We start from the raw sequence: 22165 nt of genomic DNA, 5'->3' as shown, positions 1-22165 counted from the left end.
GGTCCTAAGGGCGGACCTACGGGCCGGCAACGAGGGGGTGCGCCGCTAATCCGGCGTAGTACGGTGGGACCAAGAGTGCGAGCCTTACACTGGGCGGGGGTAGCTCAAAGGGGAGTTATGCTACCGGGTGTAAGGGACCTGCCCTGGCGGGGGTAGACGTGCAAACCGGACGGGAGTGTTGGGCGGAGGTACCACTAGGGTACGCTACCGGACACGTTGGGACCGTTGGGCGGAGGCGTCTATGCTATCCGGGGGCAGCCCACCGGCGGGCGGACAGGACGCTGTCCCGGGTGGGGGTGTGTGTGGTTAGGGAATTACTGAGGTGCGAGTAGTTCAAAGCTAGGGACAGAGTGAGTGTCGCACCGCGACGCACTAATCCTGGCTGCAGGCGGTGCCTGATACCTTGGGCCCCGGTCCACCGGCCGTCTGCGGGGATTAGTTTAGTGTGGCGTCGTGAGTAAGAGAGGGACAGTGGCTGGGCCCTGAGGGCGGGCCAACAGGCTGTCTGAGAGAGTGAAAGAGGGATAGTGGCCAGGACCTAAGGGCGTGCCAGTAAGCTATCCAGAGTGAATGAAATTTTAGATTTTAGTTGCCCGTCTTTAAAATTTCCGTTTGAGTAGGGGCACCTTATAAGATTTTAGTTCAAGAAAGGTCGCTTTTCTAGTTTGCGTTGTCCTGTCGTAAGATTTCCTTTGGGTAAGGACACAGTAGAGTATTTTCATTTGACCAAGTAAGAATGGGTGTGTGTGGAAGTAAGATCAGGAAGGAGAGAAAAGCGGGAAAAGGGAAGGTAGCTAACATCCCTTTTGATAGCCCACTAGGGAGAATGTTAGACCAGTGGGAGAACAATGAGAAAACTAAGAATTTAAACAAAGTGAAAATGATTCACTATTGCGTGGAAGTATGGCCAACCCTCAATCTACCCGGGGAATGGCCATGGTACGGTACCACCGACTCTTGGATGAGCTCACAGTTAAACCAATATTTGAGAGCCCAAGAGGAAGTAGACACAGAGCAGCTAAGGTATGCTGCTTGCTGGATGCATGTAAGATCAGGTACCGAGACAGTAAAAATTTGCAAGATGCAGGAAAAGGAAGGGAAAAATAAAGATAAGAAAGAAGAGAAGGGTCCTGTATGGGACCCCCTTGAGCACTTACCCCCTCCTCCTATTTACCCTGATCTACCCCAAGTCAGTCCTCAGACCCCTTCCTCACCAGTTTCCTCCCCTGTACCTAATTCCCCTTCCCCTAATTTTTCGGTAGATACGTCCCCGATGGGGACTAATTTTTCTATGAATGCACCTCTGGTAGGTGCTGTGAATTTTTCTGGGAATACACCCCTAACAGTAACATCTCATAGCTCTAGTAAAAACCCCTTTTATAGCTTTGTAGCTTCTCCTACTCCTCCTTCAGTCTCGCAGCCAGTCTCTCCAAACTCCATACATTCTCCATCGCCATCTAAACTTCCTGTTCCACCTCGTAGTTGGGAGCTAGACCTTAACACCCCGAATACGGACCCCTCTCACAGTACCAACCTCATAGGGGCAACTGAAGTCCCAGAGGGACATAACTATAACACCCGGTCCAGAACTAAACTTTTCCCCTTAAGGGAAGTCCCGATGGGTGGAGTTGCAGGAGGGGTCGGTTTTGTAAATGCTCCACTAACAGCTTCAGAGGTGAGGAATTTCAAGAAAGAACTAGGAAACCTGGTAGAGGACCCTGTAGGCATATCGAATCAAGTTGATCAATTTTTGGGCCCCAATACCTACACGTGGGGAGAGATGAATTCGATTCTGAAGATTTTATTTAGCCCAGAAGAGATTAGAATGATTAGGACCGCCGGGATGAAAACTTGGGAGAAAGAAAACAGAACGGGTCCGCCAGGGGATTACAAATTACCAGTCGTAGATCCGAGGTGGGATCCGAACAGGGAGGAAGACCGGAGAAGTATGGACGACTATCGGAGTCTAATAGTTAAAGGTATAAAGGAATCAGTACCCCGAAGCAATAATACCAGATTAGCATTTGATAATATGCAGGGGAAAGACGAGACTCCCGCAACCTGGTTAAACAGGTTAAAGAGGAATTTTCAACTTTATTCAAGTATAGACCCCGATAGTCCCGAGGGTCAGGTGTTGTTAAAGACACAGTTCGTCACCAAGTCCTGGCCCGATATTAGGAGGAAATTAGAAAAAATAGAAGACTGGCAAGAAAAAGATGTAAATGAGTTGTTAAGAGAGGCTTTAAAGGTCTATCTAAGAAGGGAGGAGGAGAAAACCAAGACGAAAGCAAAGATAATGGTGGCTGTAGCAAGAGAAGCGATACAAGATCAAAACCCTCCCAATCGGAGAAGTACCAAGTCAGGGGGAGGAAGGGCCTTACCACCTTGGAAGACTCCTGGGAGGCCAGGAGAGGACAGAAAATGCTTCTATTGTGGGGAGGTTGGACACATAAGAAGAGAGTGTCAGAAATTATCCTTTGATGAAGCCATCACAAAAGAACAGGATGCCTTAGAGAAGCTATTAAAGGGCGAAAACAACGAGGATTAGGGGTGTCATGGGCTCTATGCACTAGGGGACCCGATGTACCACCGAGGTGAGCCCATAGTAAATTTTGAAGTGGGTCCCCAACACGAGGAATATGAATTTTTAGTAGACACTGGAGCAGACCGATCCAGTATTAGGAAGCTTCCAGTGGGAGTTAAGGTCGGAACTAGAACATGTGAGGTCGTAGGGGCGGAGGGGAAACCATTCACAGCCTCAATTATAGAAGGAATAGAGGTCAAAGGGAATTCCAAACAAATAAGAGCGGATTTTATTTATTTACCGGACCTAGAGAGCAACCTATTGGGACGCGATTTGCAAGTACTATTAGGAATAGGAGTTATCCCCGAAGGCGGCCAAATGAAAGTAAAGATTATGAAATTAACTGCCGGAGACATAGAGGAAATAAACCCAGAGGTATGGGCAGAAGGAGGGAAGAGCGGCCTCCTGAATATACCACCTATAGAAGTTAAAATGCAACCAGGAACTCCTCCCATCAGGATAAAACAGTATCCAATGTCTTTGGAAGGAAAGAAAGGGTTGATCCCCATTATTGAACAACTGTTAAAAGAAGGCATCCTGGAACCATGCATGTCCCCACATAACACACCCATCTTAGCTGTGAAGAAAGCGGAAGGGAAATATCGATTGGTTCAGGATTTACGGGAGATTAATAAGAGGACTATCACCAAACACCCTGTAGTCCCTAATCCATACAATCTCCTGAGCCAGATTCCCCAAGAGCATGCCTGGTTCACCACCATAGATTTGAAAGATGCATTTTGGGCATGTCCACTAGCAGAGGAGAGCAGAGACTGGTTTGCGTTCGAATGGGACCATCCTGAAACAAAGAGGAGACAGCAGCTAAGATGGACACGCCTACCCCAAGGGTTCACTGAGTCACCAAATTTATTTGGGCAAGCTTTGGAAAGGCTGCTAGAGCAATTCACCCCAGAAGGACAGGTGCAAATCCTCCAGTATGTAGATGATTTACTGATTTCAGGAGAAAACCAACTTGAAGTGAGAACCACCAGCATTAAACTCCTGAATTTTCTGGGGGAAAAAGGGCTGAAAGTATCAAAAAGGAAATTACAATTCGTGAAACCAGAAGTGACCTATTTGGGGCATTTGATTGGCAAAGGATACAAGAAATTAAGCCCTGAAAGGATTGCTGGAATAATAGCAATACCTGCTCCAAAAACCAAAAGAGACATAAGAAAATTATTAGGCCTTTTCGGGTATTGCAGACATTGGATTGATGAGTACACCCAAAATGTGAGATTCCTTTATGATAAATTGGTAAGTCCAGAGCCCATAGAGTGGACACAAGAGGATGAAAAACAATTGGAAAAACTAAAAAACAAATTGTCCACTGCACCTGTCCTGAGCCTGCCCGATCTGAAGAAAGAATTCGATCTATTTGTGAACACCGAAGGAGGAGTGGCCTATGGTGTGTTAGCTCAGGAGTGGGGAGGGTGCAAAAAGCCAATTGCTTTCCTTTCCAAAATATTAGATCCTGTAGCCCGAGGGTGGCCAGCCTGTCTGCAAGCTGTAGCCGCCACCGCAGTGTTGGTTGAGGAGTCCCAAAAGCTCACATTAAATGGAAAAATTCAAATTCATACACCTCATGATATCAAAACAGTTTTGAGCCGAGAAGCCCCGGGGTGGGTAACCGATTCCCGGATCCTGAAATATGAGATCACTTTAATAAACTCGGAGAACTTGAGGTTAACAGTTTCCAAAAACCTGAACCCTGCACAGTTCCTCTCTGGGGAACCACCTCCAGACTTGGAGCATGATTGTCTGGAACTTATGAGTCTCCAGACGAAGGTAAGGGAAGATTTGGAAAGTACTCCCTTACCTTATGGAAAAAGGTTATTCACTGATGGATCATCACGAGTTCTAGAGGGGAAAAGGGTTTCAGGGTATGCAGTGGTAGAAGGATCCACCATAGAAGACATTCAAGTTCGAGAAACGGGAAAGTTACCCTCGAGTTGGTCTGCCCAACTCTGCGAAATTTATGCTGTAAAAAGGGGACTAGACCTATTAGGAGGAGACCGGGGAACTATTTACACCGATTCGAAGTACGCTTTTGGGATAGTCCATACCTTCGGAAAGATCTGGGAGGAACGGGGATATCTCAATTCAAAAGGGAAAGACCTAGTGCATAAGGAAATGATAAGATCAGTTTTAACGTCCTTGTTAAAACCCATTGAGATTGCTGTGGTACATGTAAAAGGACATCAAAAAGAAACCACATTTGAAGGGAAAGGGAACCAACTAGCAGACAAAGAAGCAAAAAGAGCAGCTCAAGACCCCAAAGGATCAATTAGAATATTAGCCTTAAATGAAACATCAGAGGAAGAGGGAGGGGAAGAGAAACCGAAGTATGATAGAACAGAATTAAAAGCGATCAAGGACCTAGGAATGAGGAAGGGAGAGCATGGGGAATGGTTAACTCCGGATGGCAGGAAGTTTTTGAATAAACCCCTAGCCAGAAGGATTTTAACCGAAATTCACGAACTAACCCACTGGGGAACCCAGGGATTATGTGATCATTTCTTAAAAGAAAACTTTTGCATAGGAATATACAGCATAGCAAAAGCCATAACGCAAGGGTGTACGATCTGCCAAAAAGTCAACCAACGGATAGCGAGGAAAGCCATACCTGGAGGGAGGGAACTAGCTCTGAGACCATTCCAGAGTATTCAGATTGACTTCACTGAGATGCCTCAAATCCAAGGGTACAAACATCTATTGGTCATGGTCGACCACCTTACTCATTGGATAGAGGCGTTCCCGACCAAAAAGGAAACAGCGGAAGTAGTGGCAAAAATACTCCTAGAGCACATAATCCCTCGGTATGGGTTAGTAAATAATATTGATTCAGACAGGGGAACTCATTTTACTGCTAAAATTCTGCGCCAAACTGTTAAAGAATTAGGCATAAATTGGAGATTGCACACCCCCTGGCACCCCCAGAGCTCAGGGAGGGTGGAAAGAATGAACCAGACCCTTAAAAACGTATTAACAAAATTAATCGAAGAAACACAGTTAAATTGGTTAAAGTGTCTACCCCTAGCTCTCCTGAGAATCAGAACTAGGCCAAGATCGGATATAGGGGCTTCCCCCTATGAGATGATGTTCGGGCTCCCCTTTCTTTTAACAACCCACAGCACCGGGGAATATATAGAAGGTGATACAGCCGCCCGAAAGTATTTACAGACCATCGGTAAAACACTAGAAAATCTCAGAATAAAAGGGTATATTCCTCAGACTTCCCCACTCGACGCTAACATACATCAAATAAATCCTGGGGATTGGGTTTTAATTAAATCTTGGAGCACTACCCCATTGACCCCAAAATTTGAAGGTCCTTTCCAGGTACTCCTAACCACTCATACCGCGGTACGCACTAAAGAAAGAGGCTGGACCCACATCACTAGAGTAAAAGGACCTGTGTCACCCCCAAGTGAACCCCCAGACCTAAGCCAACCAGCTGACTCCTCCGATTGGACGGTAACCCCGCAACTGGACCCGCTAAAACTGACGTTTAAAAGGAAAACAAAAACTCAGTAGAAGACTGGAGCAACTCAGTTGAGCCCCAGAGACTGTTAAAGAACTGTGATTAAGAAATTAATTCAAGTGAAGAAAAGTTATTATAAATCACTTGCTGTTGTATTAAGTTTGAAAATTGTTGACATTGTGTAATAAAAGTTCAGTTAATGTTAAAAGCAGTTAAGCAAATAGATAAGTAAATTAGAACATATATTCAAATTTCTCTCCTAGAGCAATCTTTAGAAGGGCGAAATAACCAAATTAACCTCTGAGTGGAAGGAAAGATAACTACAGAACCCTAAGGACAGAACGCGGAGAGCCCCTAAGTCCCAAGAGGCAAGCCCAGGTGAGACCAAAACAATCATGGTTCATACTGGACTCTTGGGGAAGCTGATAGGACTGATACTAGTCCTGGCGATGAATAAACATACAGAAGGGGCCGCTTGCACAAAGTGCTATTCACCCATCTATGATGGGGAGGATTTACAGCAGTTGATAAGGGTTCATACGAATGTAAACCCCACTTGTTTTGAGGCCGGACAACTTACCTCCTGCCAAGAGGAAGGTAAGAAATATTGGGTTGCCAAGAATATAGCCAATTATAGGCAGCGTCTAACTAGAGAATGCCCTATGAGAGAATGGTTCTGCTTAGAAAAGATAGACAATCAGGAAGGGGCCTCAGACCTAGTGAAAGAAAAACCCTTAACCATCAGAAAAGATGAATTAAGTGAACTCCCCAACGAAAATTTATTCATTGATCTAATTGAGAGGATTAGCCACGAATTGAACTTAACTAACTGCTGGATATGTGGGAGTACTCAAGTAGCAGACGTATGGCCTTGGGAAGGGATCAGTTTATCACCATTAGACATACTAAAATGGAAAATGATGAAGCCAGAACCACCATACATAGGGGAAAGAGAAATAGAGCAATGGGATTTGAAAACTAAAGTAGTCGGAGAAGAATGCATTAAAAGAACAGGCAAACGATACAAGACCCCAGTGGGGAGAATGGCCTGTAAAAGAACCCTCATTATCAGGGACTTCATCCAAAAGTGGATTCCCAGAGAACCGTACACCTACTGGGCAACTAGGAAAACGGGAACAGGATGTATCTATAATGAGGTGTATGACTTGTACCAATGCACTGACCGGGGAATTAACCCCTTTTGGGGAATTGAAGAAATCTCGAAATACTGGGAATCTCCATTTATTACCCAAAATACGTTCTGGAACGCCCCCGAACATCTCTTTTGGATTTGTGGGGACAAAGCGTATACACATCTTCCCAGGGATTGGGCAGGGAGCTGCACTATAGGAATTATAAAACCAGCTTTCTTTCTGTTGCCACGCCAATCTGGAAACACCCTGGGAGTACCATTATATGACAACCTAAAGAGGCAAAAACGAACCGTAATCAATATGGGCAGCTCCCAGGATTGGAAAGGAGAAGTTTGGACTCCTGAAAAAATTATACAAACATATGGACCAGCAACCTGGGCGCAAGACGGGTCGTGGGGGTATCGAACTCCCGTTTATATGTTAAACCGAATTATTAGGCTGCAGGCAGTCTTAGAAGTAATATCAAATAACACTGCCCTAGCATTAGACCATATCAGCCAGCAGTTATCCCAAACTAGGACAGTGGTATATCAAATAAGACTAGCGGTGGATTACCTGTTAGCCGATGAGGGTGGCATATGCGGGAAGTTTAATACCTCTGAGTGCTGCCTTGAGATTGACGATAAGAGTGAGGTCATTAGAAACATCTCGAAAGAAATCAGGAGAGTCGCCTACGTGAGAAACCAGGAGTGGACCCCATTACTAAACATTGACTGGTGGGACAGATTTTGGTCATCCAAGGGGGCGTGGTGGAAGAAAGTAAGTTTTATAGCTCTGAGTGCATTAGTAAGCCTCATACTCATCCCATGCTTACTACCCTGCCTAATCCGAATTATTACATCAGCAGTGCAAGCAAGCCTCCAAGTATCCCAAGGTAATACACAAAAGCTCCCACATATGTTGAGTTTAACATCAGAAATAAAGGAACTAAGTACAGCAGAAGAAATTTACAATCAATACCAAGAACTCAAAAGAATTGATGCGAGTTAAACTCGATCAAAGAAAAAGAGGGGGGATTGAGAAAGATAAAGATTTTAACAAAGGGTCCAGGCCATTAGTTATTAGCAGTTAGTAGTTAGTTGTGGGTATCCTCTGTTCTATGTATCAATGTTATCTGTTAGTTATCTGTTTAATGTACTGTTGTACCCTAAAACCCAATCGTAAATGCACTGATTCTGTGGTTCGAATGTTACATTCATCCCGTCCCGTACTTTCCCTGCACCCCTACCTTAGTCTGTAAGCCCTGCTGCTCTCCGAGACACCGCCCACATACCAGCCTGCCCATCAACTTGGGGGCCTCGCCCACTCCTCGCCTGCTCTGGGCCTGTCACCGCCTCTATGCAAATCAAGTATAGCCAGAAGTGAGTTTAGAACCAAAGAACCGCTCAGAACAGCGAGCCCGATCAAGACCCGGAGAGACGGAATGCAGCACTGAGTGGGGAAAGAGCCAAGGTAGCTGCCAGTATCATCTATAAACACCGAGAGGAGTCGCCATAACCTCTGAAGTCCCTGCTAAGAGTCACCCCCCTAGACATTCGAGCCATCAGCGAGCCTAGGGACTCCCGTGAGGCGTGGCTTCCGGCTCTGCGACGACAGCGACGCAGATCCGACGAGACCTCCTCCTCGGCGGTGTCCGGCTGGTGCAGCGTGGGCAAGGGCATCCCTACCCCGAGCCGTCCCTCTGCTGAAATCACTAATAAAGGCATTAAAAGGAGATAACATCGACTCCTGCCTATTTATAACACCTACATTTCCCTTTGTTAGAGTTTTGGGCAGAAGAATTAAGAGAAAGGGGAAGGTAGAAAGTTTTGTTTTAAGCAAAACAAAAAAACAGTCAATCAATTAAATAATAATAATAATAAACCAGAAATTGAAGCCAGAGGCAGCCAGGAAGGAATCTAAAACTATTCCTAAGGAAGGAAGGAATCTAAAACTATTTATGACACAAATGGAACTGAGAATATAAGGATTAGTAATAGTGTAGTCTAACAGTAAGGAATTGAACGAGAACAAATCTTTAGCTGAATGACTGTTGATCATGTTTGCTCATCACATTTCCAGCACAAAGCTCTGCAGCCGAGGAGATGGAGGAATTAGGCATTGGAAGGCAGTTTGTCTTGAAGGTTACTGTTCAATCCTGTTTATAAACACCTGCTGAATACATGGCCATCCTGTTTTGCTCCTGCAGAACATTTATGTTCTTCTCTTGAACACATTTTCCTGAAGAGCCTCTATTTCACTTTGTCAGACACTAAGAGCACAGCCTTTAATAACTAAAACTCTCAATAACTGAAACAGAACATCATCAGGTACTCCAAGTCTCCATTTTACACCCAAATTCATCACTCCATCTGAATTAGAATAATTAAGCTTGAACTGCAACTGAAAGAAATAGTAGTGGAATACTTAAATATATTTTTCATCCAACTAAACTTTTCATACACAGATCATCCTGTACTTCATTTGATAAAATACAGTGGCTTGAAATGAAACTGAATTTTCAATTGGCACAGAACTTTACTTATTTGTAAAGAACAAGGGATTTAAAGACTATGATGGTAAAAAAAGCCAAACCCTTAGAAGCTGCACAGATTTCACCAAAAGCAGACCAACTTAAAATATTACCTTAAGACTTCAGAGGAGAGTTTTAAGAGCTTTGACAGCATTTGCTTCTAACCATATCCTATTATCAGTAAACTGCGCATAACAGTGCAAAGTTTCTTGAAGTGAAATAAGGTAACATACAATTAGTCAGCTGCAGAAAAAAACACTACAAAATATTTAGCCAACCCTTGACAATCATAGCCCATTGCATCTGATTTTGCTTACCAACAAAAAATGTTTATAAGCCAGATATTGTCTCCCTTTTACATACGCACAGAGATGTAAAATGCCCTGCTACTGACTTTTCCAGTTAATTGGCAAATTAGTTTTCTGTTAATTTATTTATTCATGATGCCTGCAAAAATAAGATTATACAGTACATTCATACTTCTGCTCAAAATACTTCCATTTAAAAGAACAAACTAACAAGGAATTACAATGGGGTAAAAAGCTATTGCCCTAGTCTTCCTCCAGCTCTACTCAGCTTGACAGAGAAGGACTCAGAGCCCTCAGCCAGGTACAAGACAGCAAATTCACTCCCTTGAGTTTGTGTAGTTTTCCTTTGTAAGTCCTTCTGAAGTCCTTTTTGTATTTGGTTAACAGCCAATTCAGTATACATTATATATACTACCATGCAGCTCCTTTTTAGATTATTTCTGACAGCGAAACAAAAGCAAATAGATACTTATGTTAGCCAAAAGCTAACATAAAAAGCAATAGAAGAAAAATTATATCAACCACAGCTCTCAAGTAAAAATTAATTTTGTCTTATTTTAACATAATCTCACAAGTAATCATTTAGAATCTTTACATTTACAGCATTAAATTCTTATTTTGCTACAGTCTTCAGTTACATTTAATATTTAATATTTAAAATTATGATGCAGCCCAATGATTTTGAAAAACACTAATGGCTGCTATCACAATTGAAAAAACATGTCATTATTCAAAAAGGGGAAATTTCTTCAACACACTACCTTTTGTTGTGTTAAATCTAAAAATAACACCTGCCCAGAAGAAATAATTTATTTTCAGCCTACATAATTCAGACACAGAGTAAAACTAATGCCTCACAGCAGCTGGTGATCCTGGAAAGCAAGAAATTAAAAGTTATCATTGAGTAATTTAAATTACAGCAGCCAATTTCTGTCGATGTCTTTCACCCTCTCTGTTTGGGTGAACATTGTGTAAGGATCCTGGGCTGAGTCAGTGCCGCTTTGAGGTTTGCAGAAATCAGAGCATGGGATGAACTGAAGACATACCCTGCTCATAGTTTTTCACAGAGGAGCCAGCAGTTTTGCTCTTTTTTTTCTGTGGCGTGCTGATGAGAGTGGTGAAACTAATCAATATGAAGAGCTCTGAGCCTGATTTAACGATTTTTACTAACTGAGAGAATGCAGCCAGGATATTTGGACATAAGGGTTCTTGCAAGAAGGCTCCCTGAAGCATGCCCTGAGCATGCCCTGAGCTCCTGTGCCCCAGGATGCCCCCCGTTCCTCTCTGGGGCCACTGCATCATTCTGGCTGCCATGGAGGTTTCCCCACCCTACCACAGCAGCTGCACACCAGGCCACTGTGCTCCACAATGAGGTGTTAATCCAGTCTGGCAGCCTAAACCAGGTGCTGCTTTCAGGTGTTCACTATGAAGAAAGGAAGAATTTGGAAACATAAACAGTTCCCCATCGACTGGCCTGAATCAGGCCAGAGCAAGCCCACAGCCAAAGAGCTGGAGCTGTGCTAGAAACAGCAACTGCATCTTTGCCTGGTCCTTTTGTGGTTTAAAATCACATCTAAAACAAGTCCTGCAACCTATCAGCTAGTGAGCTCAAGGAAGCAGGTATCAAGAGCATGAGCAAATTCCAGGAGTTCTGCACACTCTAGGGGCAAGTTTAATTTGGCAAATTTCAGAATACTGCAACAGATTTCAGTGGGATCTAGGTTTAGCAAGAGATGGAAAGCAAGGCTGCAAAATCATAGGGGAAGGAAAAGCAGAAAGAACAGACAAGATGCCAAAAGGAGAGGCTGGAAGTTTTCCCAGAACTTAGTAATTTGGAGGTTAACTCTATTCAATGACTGCAGCAGGAATGGGAAGAGTGGTCTGAGGGAAGGAGTGCTGGATGAAGAATAAAAGACCAAGCACTAATGCCATCTGTGAGGCTTTAGCCATGTCATTTATCTTCTAAAACAACCTTCTGCATCCTCTAAAACACAAGGCAGATTATTTACTCCACTGCAAACAACACCACAGTAAAAGAAAAAGAAAATACAGGAGAAGGGCTCAAGATGAGTTTCCCGCAGAAAACCTCTCCGTGACAGGGCCTGCACTGTGCCAAGTGAGCCAGGGACCCTGGTGGACAAGGAAAACAGAGCCTGAGGAAGAAAGGAGGCTTGGGGACAAGTGTTGAAACAAATACTTCCAAATTAGCCTTTAACTTTCTACAGAGGTTCTGTGCTCCCAGGTTTCTCAAACTGAAATGCTAATACAAATATATTCCAAACAAGAAATATTATGTTAGGTTTGGTATAATTGCATTACATGCTGGAGAAAGCCTACTACCAAGTTTGCTAATTTAGTTTAGTTTTAGAAATACTTTATACAGGTATTAATTAACTCAAATACAGCATCACTTGCAGGTTGCCTCATACCTATTGTATGAGACAGCATATACTTTGTTACTGCTGTTTGGGGTGCATGGGTCACTTTCTCTCTGAAGGCACACCCTACGACAGCATCCTCTCTCCAATTACCCTACAACTTCAGTAAAGCTCACTACCACGTTCTCCTGCTATGCAAGGGAGAAAAGCTCTTTAAATGTATGTGTCTACATGCAAGCCTTTAACATCATGTTGCATACAGTTTATACAAACTAAAATTTTTGTGTTACACCCTTTCTTGCTCACAGAAAGCAGAAAAATCTACCCACACTACTAAAAAAACATTAATTTGTAAAGCAGAAGTAGATCCTAAGGATGGTTAAAGTTCTGCTGGAAAGGGCTGGAAATCATGAAGGAAATGTTTCAGTGGCTGCTCATGATGAACAGCTCACAGGCATCAGAGAACACGGTGCCAGAGGCTGCTGAGGGGGACTGTCACAACAGTCCAGCCTCAGGACACAGCTGTGTGCTGCCTCCCCAGCAAATCACCCAGCACACTGTCAGAAATGCTCTCCAGATGAGACCTGTCACTGCACAGGGGAGGCTGCAATTGCAAAACTAACTTCATACCCCAAGACAAGATGACCCACATCTCAAATAACTTCTGCAGGTGTCAGGCTCTGGAGTGGGACATAAAGCCTGATGAGACTGCAAAACCTGGAAAGAGACTAAATAAGAACCTACACTTATATACACGGTGCAAAATAATTATAAAGTTGTCACTTGAGGGACTGGAGAATCCAAAGAAATGTGGCTTAAAATACAGATCAGAAAGGGGCCTGATAAAGGAATTTATAGCAGGGATACAGGCACCGTCAGAGCCTCTTTACACTGTGTAGACATATTTGTGTGCATGTTTATACAAGAAAAGAACTGGGAAGAGAGGGAGAAAAGCAAGTGAGAACAGTTCCAAACCCGTGCTAAGGGTCATATCCATCCTTCCTGAACAGCAGTGGACCAGAACACACATTTCAGCAGTACCCTGGTGTGGCAGCTGGGTGGTCAGGCTACTGCACAGTCAAACCACAGAGAAAGGAAAACACTTTCTAGCACAGCTTCCAAAACTCAGCATTCTGAAAAGATTAAGCCAATAAGATACAGAAATCTCCAGAGATGGAGCTTGAACAACTTCAACAGCAAAAATAATCCAGAGGAAAGAGATCCAAGCAAATATAAAGAAATGAACTTTCCACACAAAATCAAATGAGGAAACAAGAAATTCTTTTAAATACTATGGCCTATCATAAAATATCAGAAGCTGACTGAGAATTTTTAATACCTCTGAAATATTTGTTAGGGACTATAGTGAGAGGACAAGGAGTAATTGCAGGTGCAATTTGGTGCAAATTGAAAAGGGTGCAAATTGAAAGAGGAGAAATTTAGGTCTGATATTACAAAGCAATTTTTTACTGTGAGGGTGGTTAAGCATTGGAACAGGTTTCCCAGGGAGACTGTCACTGGCCCATCCCTGGCAGTGCTCAAGGCTGGGCTGGGTAAGGCTTTGAGCAGCCTGGTCTAGTGGGAGGTGTCCCTGCCCATGGCAGGGGCGTTGGGACTATGATCTGTAAGCCCATTCTGACCCCTTAACATTCTATGATTCTTGATTTTTCAGACTTAAAAAAATAATTAAAATCAAATCAAACTATCAGATTATACTCATTCTCACATTAAAATGCAAACCACAGGCACTCTTCGTAACGTTTTACTAATTCAGACCTCAAAATATTCCAGGTAATAATAATTCAGGAACAATTCCTGCCCATGACAAGTCTATTAAATAAAATCAACACACAGGATCATTTATTACGGGTTTTGAATTCTATACACAGTCATAAAAAGATGTCAGTTTGAAGGGAACTTAGCCCAAAAGACCATGTTATTCACAGGACCACAGAATTAATGACATGGCATCTGACAGGACATTCAACCTGACTCCTTCCTTTCACCAGTGTAATTAATTAATTCGGACAGGTATAATGCAAGCAGCTTTTTCTCCAGCATTACCTTACACCACAAAGAGTAGCTGCATATTTCTGTGTTCTCCAATAACTAAGGTGACACACAATTCCAGCCATCTCAAGCACCTGCAGATCCCAGCCTTCCTGGGCCTCAGAGGCAAACAAAAAAGCAAAACAAAGAGCCATTCTAGAAAATGATACAGTGCTAGGTTGTTGGGTTTTTTTTTTCATGTACATAATATTTACTGCAATATTGCTAAAACAGCCTCAAGAGAGAGGGGAAAAAAGCTAGTTCAATATAAACGATTTTGCTGTTAGCCTTTCCTTCAGACCATCCCAATATTTAAACTACTGTAGCATCAGATGTATAGCAAACAAATGCTGCACCTGCTGTAAGAGCTGAAATAATACTTAGTTGGCAAAACAAAAGCTAAAAATAAATTCAAGCTATTTTAAATGGGAAAAAAAAACCCAAAAACACAGAAAACAAACTCAAGCATTCAGTGGTGTGAAAAAAAAGAAGAAATTTATATGCAGAAATGTAGAAAGAAAGCTAGTACTGAATGACATTAAAAGTTTGCAAGACACATCAAACCCAGAATTTTGAGGAGTATGAAATCCCATACTACATTGCAGTAAACAGCAAATGCAGCTAAAGGTTCTATTCCACTTCTGGCCACCCTAATACCAACAGCAGCAATTAAAATTCAGAAAAACAGAACAAATCACAGAGGTCATCTGACGTTGGAATTTGAGAATTCCACAGTAAACAATGACTGAGAAGGCTGCTGTAGGAATCAGCTGAAAGGAATGGAAGCACAAATACCAAATGATTTTTTTTTTTTTTTTTTTTTGGCTCAAGACATAGTAAAGGCAAATTAAATTATAGGGAAACTTACAGTGGAGAATACAAGTGAAAAGCTATTAATTGATTCTGCAACCTAATGAAGGACCTACAAATTAAGTGCTGCAATGAAAACAACAGCGCTGCCTGGCCCCAAGGAGATTTGGAAAAGTGGGGTAAAGTGCTTTGCCTACCCCCAGTCTGGAAACCTCCCACTCGGGGGAGCTCCCTAGAACCAGCACCCAGGAACAGAAGTGTTCAAACATTCTTTCCAGAGCTCAGAGACCTCAAATCAGGTCCCAAAGGAGACATGCTTTTAGATAAGATCTGGACCCTGAGTATGAATATAGCCCTAATAGGGAGTGACACTGAGTATTATTCCCTGAAAAAAAATGGAAAACAGTCCTACCTTATTATATAATTTTGTACTGCTAACTCATACATGAAATACAGTATCATTTTCTTTAATACAAGAGAAAAAAAAAATGGGTATGGATGTTTACCATATTTCCTGCTTAAATTGCCCCAGGTATTAATAAAAAGTGTATTATTTGTAGAACAAGAAATTATCCCGAGTAAAATGAACACATCTGTGTCTTAGTGATGGAGATGCTCACCATGGCCAGGAAATATGAAATTTTTGAGCCAAACCTGAAGTCAGTTTCAAGTTTTTGCACTGATGATTACTTTATGTAACAGAAAAACAGTCACCTGAACAGGATCTGGACCACAACTGAATGCAACAGTGCATAAGAGAAAATTCAGCTTGGCAAAGGGGAAAATAGGAGCCCTCATCAGAGGCCAAAATGCCCCAGCATAACCTGCTGTTGGAGAAGAAAGGTCTGCTAAGCAAAACTGAGACCCAGTGCCTCACTAACCACCTCTACAAAAAAGAAGGGGAGGGGTGGCCACTTAACAGTACAATTTTTGCTAAACTCTGCAAAATTATCTTTAACCTTACTACAGCTAGACAGGGATTAACACAGCTGCTGAGCAAGCGTAAATGCTGTGCCTTAGCACGTCTGTAGTCTGTAAGAGAATGAACTAATTTCAACTGATGAACTGCTGAGCCAGCACAAAGCAAAGACCAAAGCACGGAAAGGTAATGCAATAATGTATGCTTAAGACAATTATAAATCAAAGAAAAGAGAATGATGTCTCTAAGCTTCACGGAGCAACTACCTGGGGAGGCATGAAGAAAACTATCTCTGAGACACCACACCTAAGGGCACAGTGACCAGCAATCTGAGGATGGAACAGAAGCAGTAAAATGAGTGAATAGTCTGGGAAAGCAGAAGTAAGCTGCGGTTATGGCAGTTTGGCAGGAATAAAGGCAAATTCAAAAGTCAACGTGGTGGGCATAGCAGAAGAGGATAAACACTGCAGACCCCAGCAAGAGAAAAATGACCTTTTGTAGAGACGTCAAGGTTTTTCTCTGAAAAACCTTGATACTCCAGGAGGGATGTCCTTCAATCCCTCATGCCATGAGTGCAGGCTCTAAGAGAGGGGGGGTTGGTACATCTTATGGGTTGGGAGGGCACAAACACCTTAAAGTCAAGGTGTCTACCATAATCACAAAATTACAGAATCACAGAATGGTTAAGGTTGGAAGGGAGCACTGGAGGTCATTGGGTCCAACCTCCCTATTCAAGCAGGGTGCTCAAGAGCACATTACTTGGGTTTGCATCCAGAGGGCCACTTGAGTGTCTCCAGAGGAGATGAAATTACATATGCTAATGACTATAGGCTGTTCCTCATACCCACTGTCATTTATTTCATCTCTTTAGTTACAGAATTCCACCATCAACGCCCCCACTGCCATTCTTACTTCATCGTAACGTGCCTCACAGTCTGATTGCTGACACTGCTCTTGATCCTGACTTGTTCTGATTATCCCATAGCTAAGTGCCACTGATTTTTAGTTGTCATTGTTTTGCTTCGCACATAAACACTGTCGACCTGTATAAGCTTTTAAAAAAATCCTGTCTCACTGTAAAATGAGTCTTTTTCCTTGCCAGATAATACTGCTGCACACCTCCTCCATCAAAGCTAACCCATATTAACACACTGTCAAAAACATAACAAAAAGGAAATACAGTTGCATTTTGTGTTATGCAAAATGTATGCATGCAAGAAATACTCTAGGCCTGGCTTGAGCTTTCAGGGTAATTTCTTACGTTTCAGACACTCAGTGGAGAAATGGGAACGTGGTAAATTTAGCCATTTCCACAAAGTGGACCCTATGAGCTTGACTACATATTGTCAAGTATATTTAAGCATATAGCTAAGCACTGTTAAGTATCCAACCATAAATCTCATCCTCGTATCAGTTAAGCACTTTTATAAATTTTAACATGCAGCTATGTTATCAAAAAATTCTTTCAAATAAGATGTGGCAGAAACATCTGGCAGTATGCAATTTGCATAGTTCTATTTAAAGAAAATTAATCTACAGATTTCCTCAGTAGCACTCTTAGAAGTGTAATTTCTATAACTCCTTGGGACAGTAATTAAGAGTGGCTTCTTAATTATTCCATTAATCTATAACAAACCAGGAAGATTTATCCTTTATTTGTGCCAATGATGGGTGCTTTTCAAGTTCACCAGAAAACACAGTAATAGACCAGTAATTTTATACAGTATCATTTCAGAGGAAGCACAGTAAACTATTTATTCTATAACATCACATTGTTACAGGCAAAGCTCTAGAATAAACAAGCAGGTCAACATATTTCAACAATAGTTGAAATAATAAAAAGGAATAAAAAGAGAACAAAAAAAAAATTGCAATTCCTCTTCGCATTTAACCATCCAATTCTCTCTCTGACACTCCAGCATCTCACATGTTTTTTGTGAATACGGTAAATTTTCCCCAACCTCCACTGTGCTGCTGAGTTGTCCTACAGCTTGCTGGTGTGGGCAAACACCAGCACTGCTGGGTCCTGTAAGACAGCTCTGGCCAGCACAGGCAGCAGGGATGGCTCAGAGCTTTCCCACCACCCATTCCCACATTCCCCAGCACTGAGGACTCATATGAGCTACCAGAGGATAAACTGTCACTCCCTTCCCTTCCCTTCCCCAGCTTTGAATGTCCTGAACCAGAACATTCTTTCAACTTCAAGATCATTTTGCTTCTCTCTTACAACACCATCAAAACCCTTGAAAACTTTTACAGTCACATATAATGAGAAATACTTGTTGCCACAGCAATTCTTCAAAATTCTGTTCCTGCCACCACCAGTACAGGTTCTGCCATTAACAAGAGCCTAACTCACCTCTTCTACATTTTATGGCCAGGACCCGATGCTACTGCATTGCCTATATTCCACTTGGAAAAAAAAAAAAATCCAATTAGAATGGATTCATGACAAGCTAGACTCTGACCTTTAGTTTTGACTTTGACTGCCTTTTGTTTGTTTGTGAGGCCCTGTAATTGTTTACACACAATATAAATTGAATCTGTGGCATGTGAAATCCAGCCTCTGCAGCCTTGGTAGGTGACCTAGGGTTAGAGGTTAAAAAACATTGACATTATGACAAATTGCTGCAATTTGAGGAATAATCTGAAATCCTGCTGGGATACAATTGAGCTTGTGAGCCTAGCTGTTAATGATAATAAAAGCTGACACAGTAAAAATGATAAAATTAAAGAGAACACCCAGTAATATAAGTACCTCCAACATATGACATTGATGATCCAGTTAAGGGGGCCAGTAAAAATATCACTGGAGAGTAACTTAATACTCCATTTCCAGTTACAGAACTCTCCACTCATTTGTAGAAATGCTTTTGTCTTTTCTGCTTACAAGCAGTTTTCATAATATCTTCAGTAATGCAAAATCATAATTCCACTTTCTGATTAATTTCTGTCTATGTAACAGTAGATAAAACCTGCATTTTTCATATAGTACACCCATGATACCTGTCTCTGTCTCTCTGACATATCATAAACCAGCTGGCAACATAAAATATAAATTGGTTAGCTGTAACAACAGATGAATCATTAATTACTTACTCTGTATCAAAATAAGGGAGACCAATTTTACAGTATCAAATGGCAAGTGTAGCTCTAATTAAAATTATATTTCAGAAAGATCCCCAAACTCAATGAGTATTATTTAAGATTGGGTTGAAAATTATCTTTAAAGGTCATCTAGTACCCCATATATATATTACCATTCTAAAATATTATAATTTCTCCGAGTTTAGAAACATCAGTACTGAATTTTGCTCTGACTTTGATTCTGTATTTTCATTCTCTAACAATGCTTACATATTATGGAGTAGTGCCTTCCATTAAAACAATCTTACAGTTTTTATTCTCTCATACTAAATGGTATCTTTCACAGGCCTCACGCTTCAGAGTATTATTCTCATCTTCACAGGATAAAGGAACAGTGTCTTCTCACAAATACAACTTACAAGACATAAACTATATGCTGCTGATGTGAAAAAAATCACAAAAATCCCAAAACTAAAGCTAACCAGTTTCTGACATCGCTTCCTTCTAATAATACAACCATCTCTGAGAAATCTGCTGTATGATGAAGAAAAAAAAAGAAATACAACAATGGACTGACAAAACCTGAGAAACCACTTGGATTTGTTTTAGAAGTGCAAGGAGACTGAGATTCATTCATCGGACTGGATGCTGTGATGAAGTCTAAAACACTGACACTTGGCTTGCTTCCAAACCTCTTCCAGCTTAATCCCTAAAATAAACACTCAAACCTGAAGATTGAAAGGTTAAAAAATGCTATGTCTTTATTCATAATTAGCAGCCAACTGCCACACTTTGTTATAATATAGAAAACGAATGCAATTAATCTGTCTTTTAATGGAAAAATGCATTTACAGTTATTTCCAGGGGTATTTTTTACATCACTGAAAGCTATGCATGAGGATCCAAAGCTGCACATGCAGCCTGTAATCTTCATGCAGTGGATTTTAGAGAGAAATGACTGTTACACAGAATATTTAGGTGTTCAAAGTATTACATTGCTACATATTAAAACATTCTGAAATTGCTATGTTTTTGTAAATTATTTATCTATTTCTTTTTCTTTTTCATATTACCTTATTTCTCATAAGATATTGTATTTTCTCTACTCCTCTCCATATCCAGCAGCTTCACACTGACACCAGCCAAAGAGAGCACCAGGGCCAGGCCAATCAATTTTCTTCTTAGTAGGATTTTCTTTTGTTGAGGTGGGAGCCTTATCAAAGGAAACAGCTTTCAAGAGCCCATCTACAGAATAGAAAGGGGAAACACTGGCCAACTGAAAATAATGTGCAAATTAGGTTTTCATTCAGGCACACTATTTAACCACTTCACAACTGATAAGGGAAAACAGCATGAAACCCTTCACTGGTGTGAAGCACATCGAAGCAACAGCTCTAAGACAACTTCTTCAAAAGCCTTGGCTTTGAAGGGTCCCTAGGATAAGCTGACTGACTTGATCATTTCCTCACCCAAAGTGCTGTCACTGATCTCTGCATTGCTTGATAAGCTTCTGTCAAGTTCTGCAGACTCTTTGTAACAGTTTAAAAGTTACAAGTAATGAAGCAATATTCAAAGAGGAGCACTTCCTGTCAAATAAGACGTTCAGAAAAACTTCTACATCTAAATGTTGCAAACATTTGAACTGTAATCGAACACACAACTAATTAGTATGAGAACTGAGATTGTTCTTAACACGCTTGTGTATGGGAAATAGCCCTAATTATTTGGTTTGTCAAAAAAGAATTTTTAAATTTTTTATTTCAATTTTCGTAAGAATTAAATATTCTAAATATAAATGCATTTTCAACATGTACTATAACTAAGCAACTGTAATTACACAAAGCTGATGAGTGCTCTGTCCTACTTTTTACACCAGATTTTTTTATCCTTTCTTGATCATAACAAAGCAGCACGATCACAAACAAATCAAGGCTCCACACCATGGAGCCCTTTACTATTTTCCCAAGAACCTACACAGATTTCACAAAGGACCCCCTTTTGAAGCAGACTTATTTTATAGGAACTTTTGCAAGGATTGTGCAAGATTGGGGCCCTTCTTGTTCTGTTCTTGTACAAACAAGCATCCTCTTTGGCACACTTGGCATTAACCCCGCATTTCTAAAATTCAAGTGTTTTTCTGAGCCCATGCCCAGCCCTAGAAGAGAACAAAAGATGGAATAAAACTACAGAAGTTGCATAGCTTCTTATTTTGACAGTATAATTTTAAGAATTCTTATACATCATAAAGTGTCAAATTTGCAACTTTACTCCCTGTAAAAAACAACAAACAAAAACTGCAGTAAACCCTGAAACACAAACTATGCACAGTTCAACTATGCTAAAAGAGAGTATCAGATAGAGTAGACAAAAGGACTTTTTCCAAGATCTTTTTTGTTTTTTGTTTAAGAAAAGCCTGGATGTGGCACTTAGTGCCAGAGCCTAGTTGACAAGGTGGAGTTAGGTCATAGGTTGAAATTGATGGTCTTTTCAAACCTGAAATTGCACTGAATTGCAACTTCAGATGAAAGAGAAAATAAATTCTAGTAGAGTTGCATGTATTTCTACAGAGACTTACAGGGACAAATTTTAAAATTTTAAAAATAATACTAAAAACAGACAACACAAGCATGTAATAAAAGGTCTCATATGTATCTTTATATATTTGCCATGGAGACATTAAGCTATCTAAAGAATCAGCCAAGCTTTTCCATATGCTCTCAGATCAGTCTTCCCAGATGCTCTCAAACAGAGTCTTCCCAGCTTTCAAATACATTTTCTGATACTAGTGATTGGAGAAATATGTATATTGAATAAAATACATAATAATATTTATATAAATATATAAAAATATACATATATGTTATAGCATTATGAAAAAAA

The 22165-nt window shown here is 41.2% G+C and overlaps 1 protein-coding gene across 2 annotated transcripts in view; it reads right to left on the bottom strand.

The window, feature by feature from the left end:
* The window catches only part of PPP2R2C (protein phosphatase 2 regulatory subunit Bgamma), a 204495-nt gene that overhangs the window by 142778 nt on the left and 39552 nt on the right, over nucleotides 1–22165 (bottom strand). The window lies entirely within an intron of this gene.

This window comes from Hirundo rustica, chromosome 5 (assembly GCF_015227805.2).
Source record: "Hirundo rustica isolate bHirRus1 chromosome 5, bHirRus1.pri.v3, whole genome shotgun sequence".
Classification (NCBI taxonomy): domain Eukaryota; kingdom Metazoa; phylum Chordata; class Aves; order Passeriformes; family Hirundinidae; genus Hirundo; species Hirundo rustica.
This window is presented reverse-complemented; position numbering and strand designations above follow the sequence as displayed.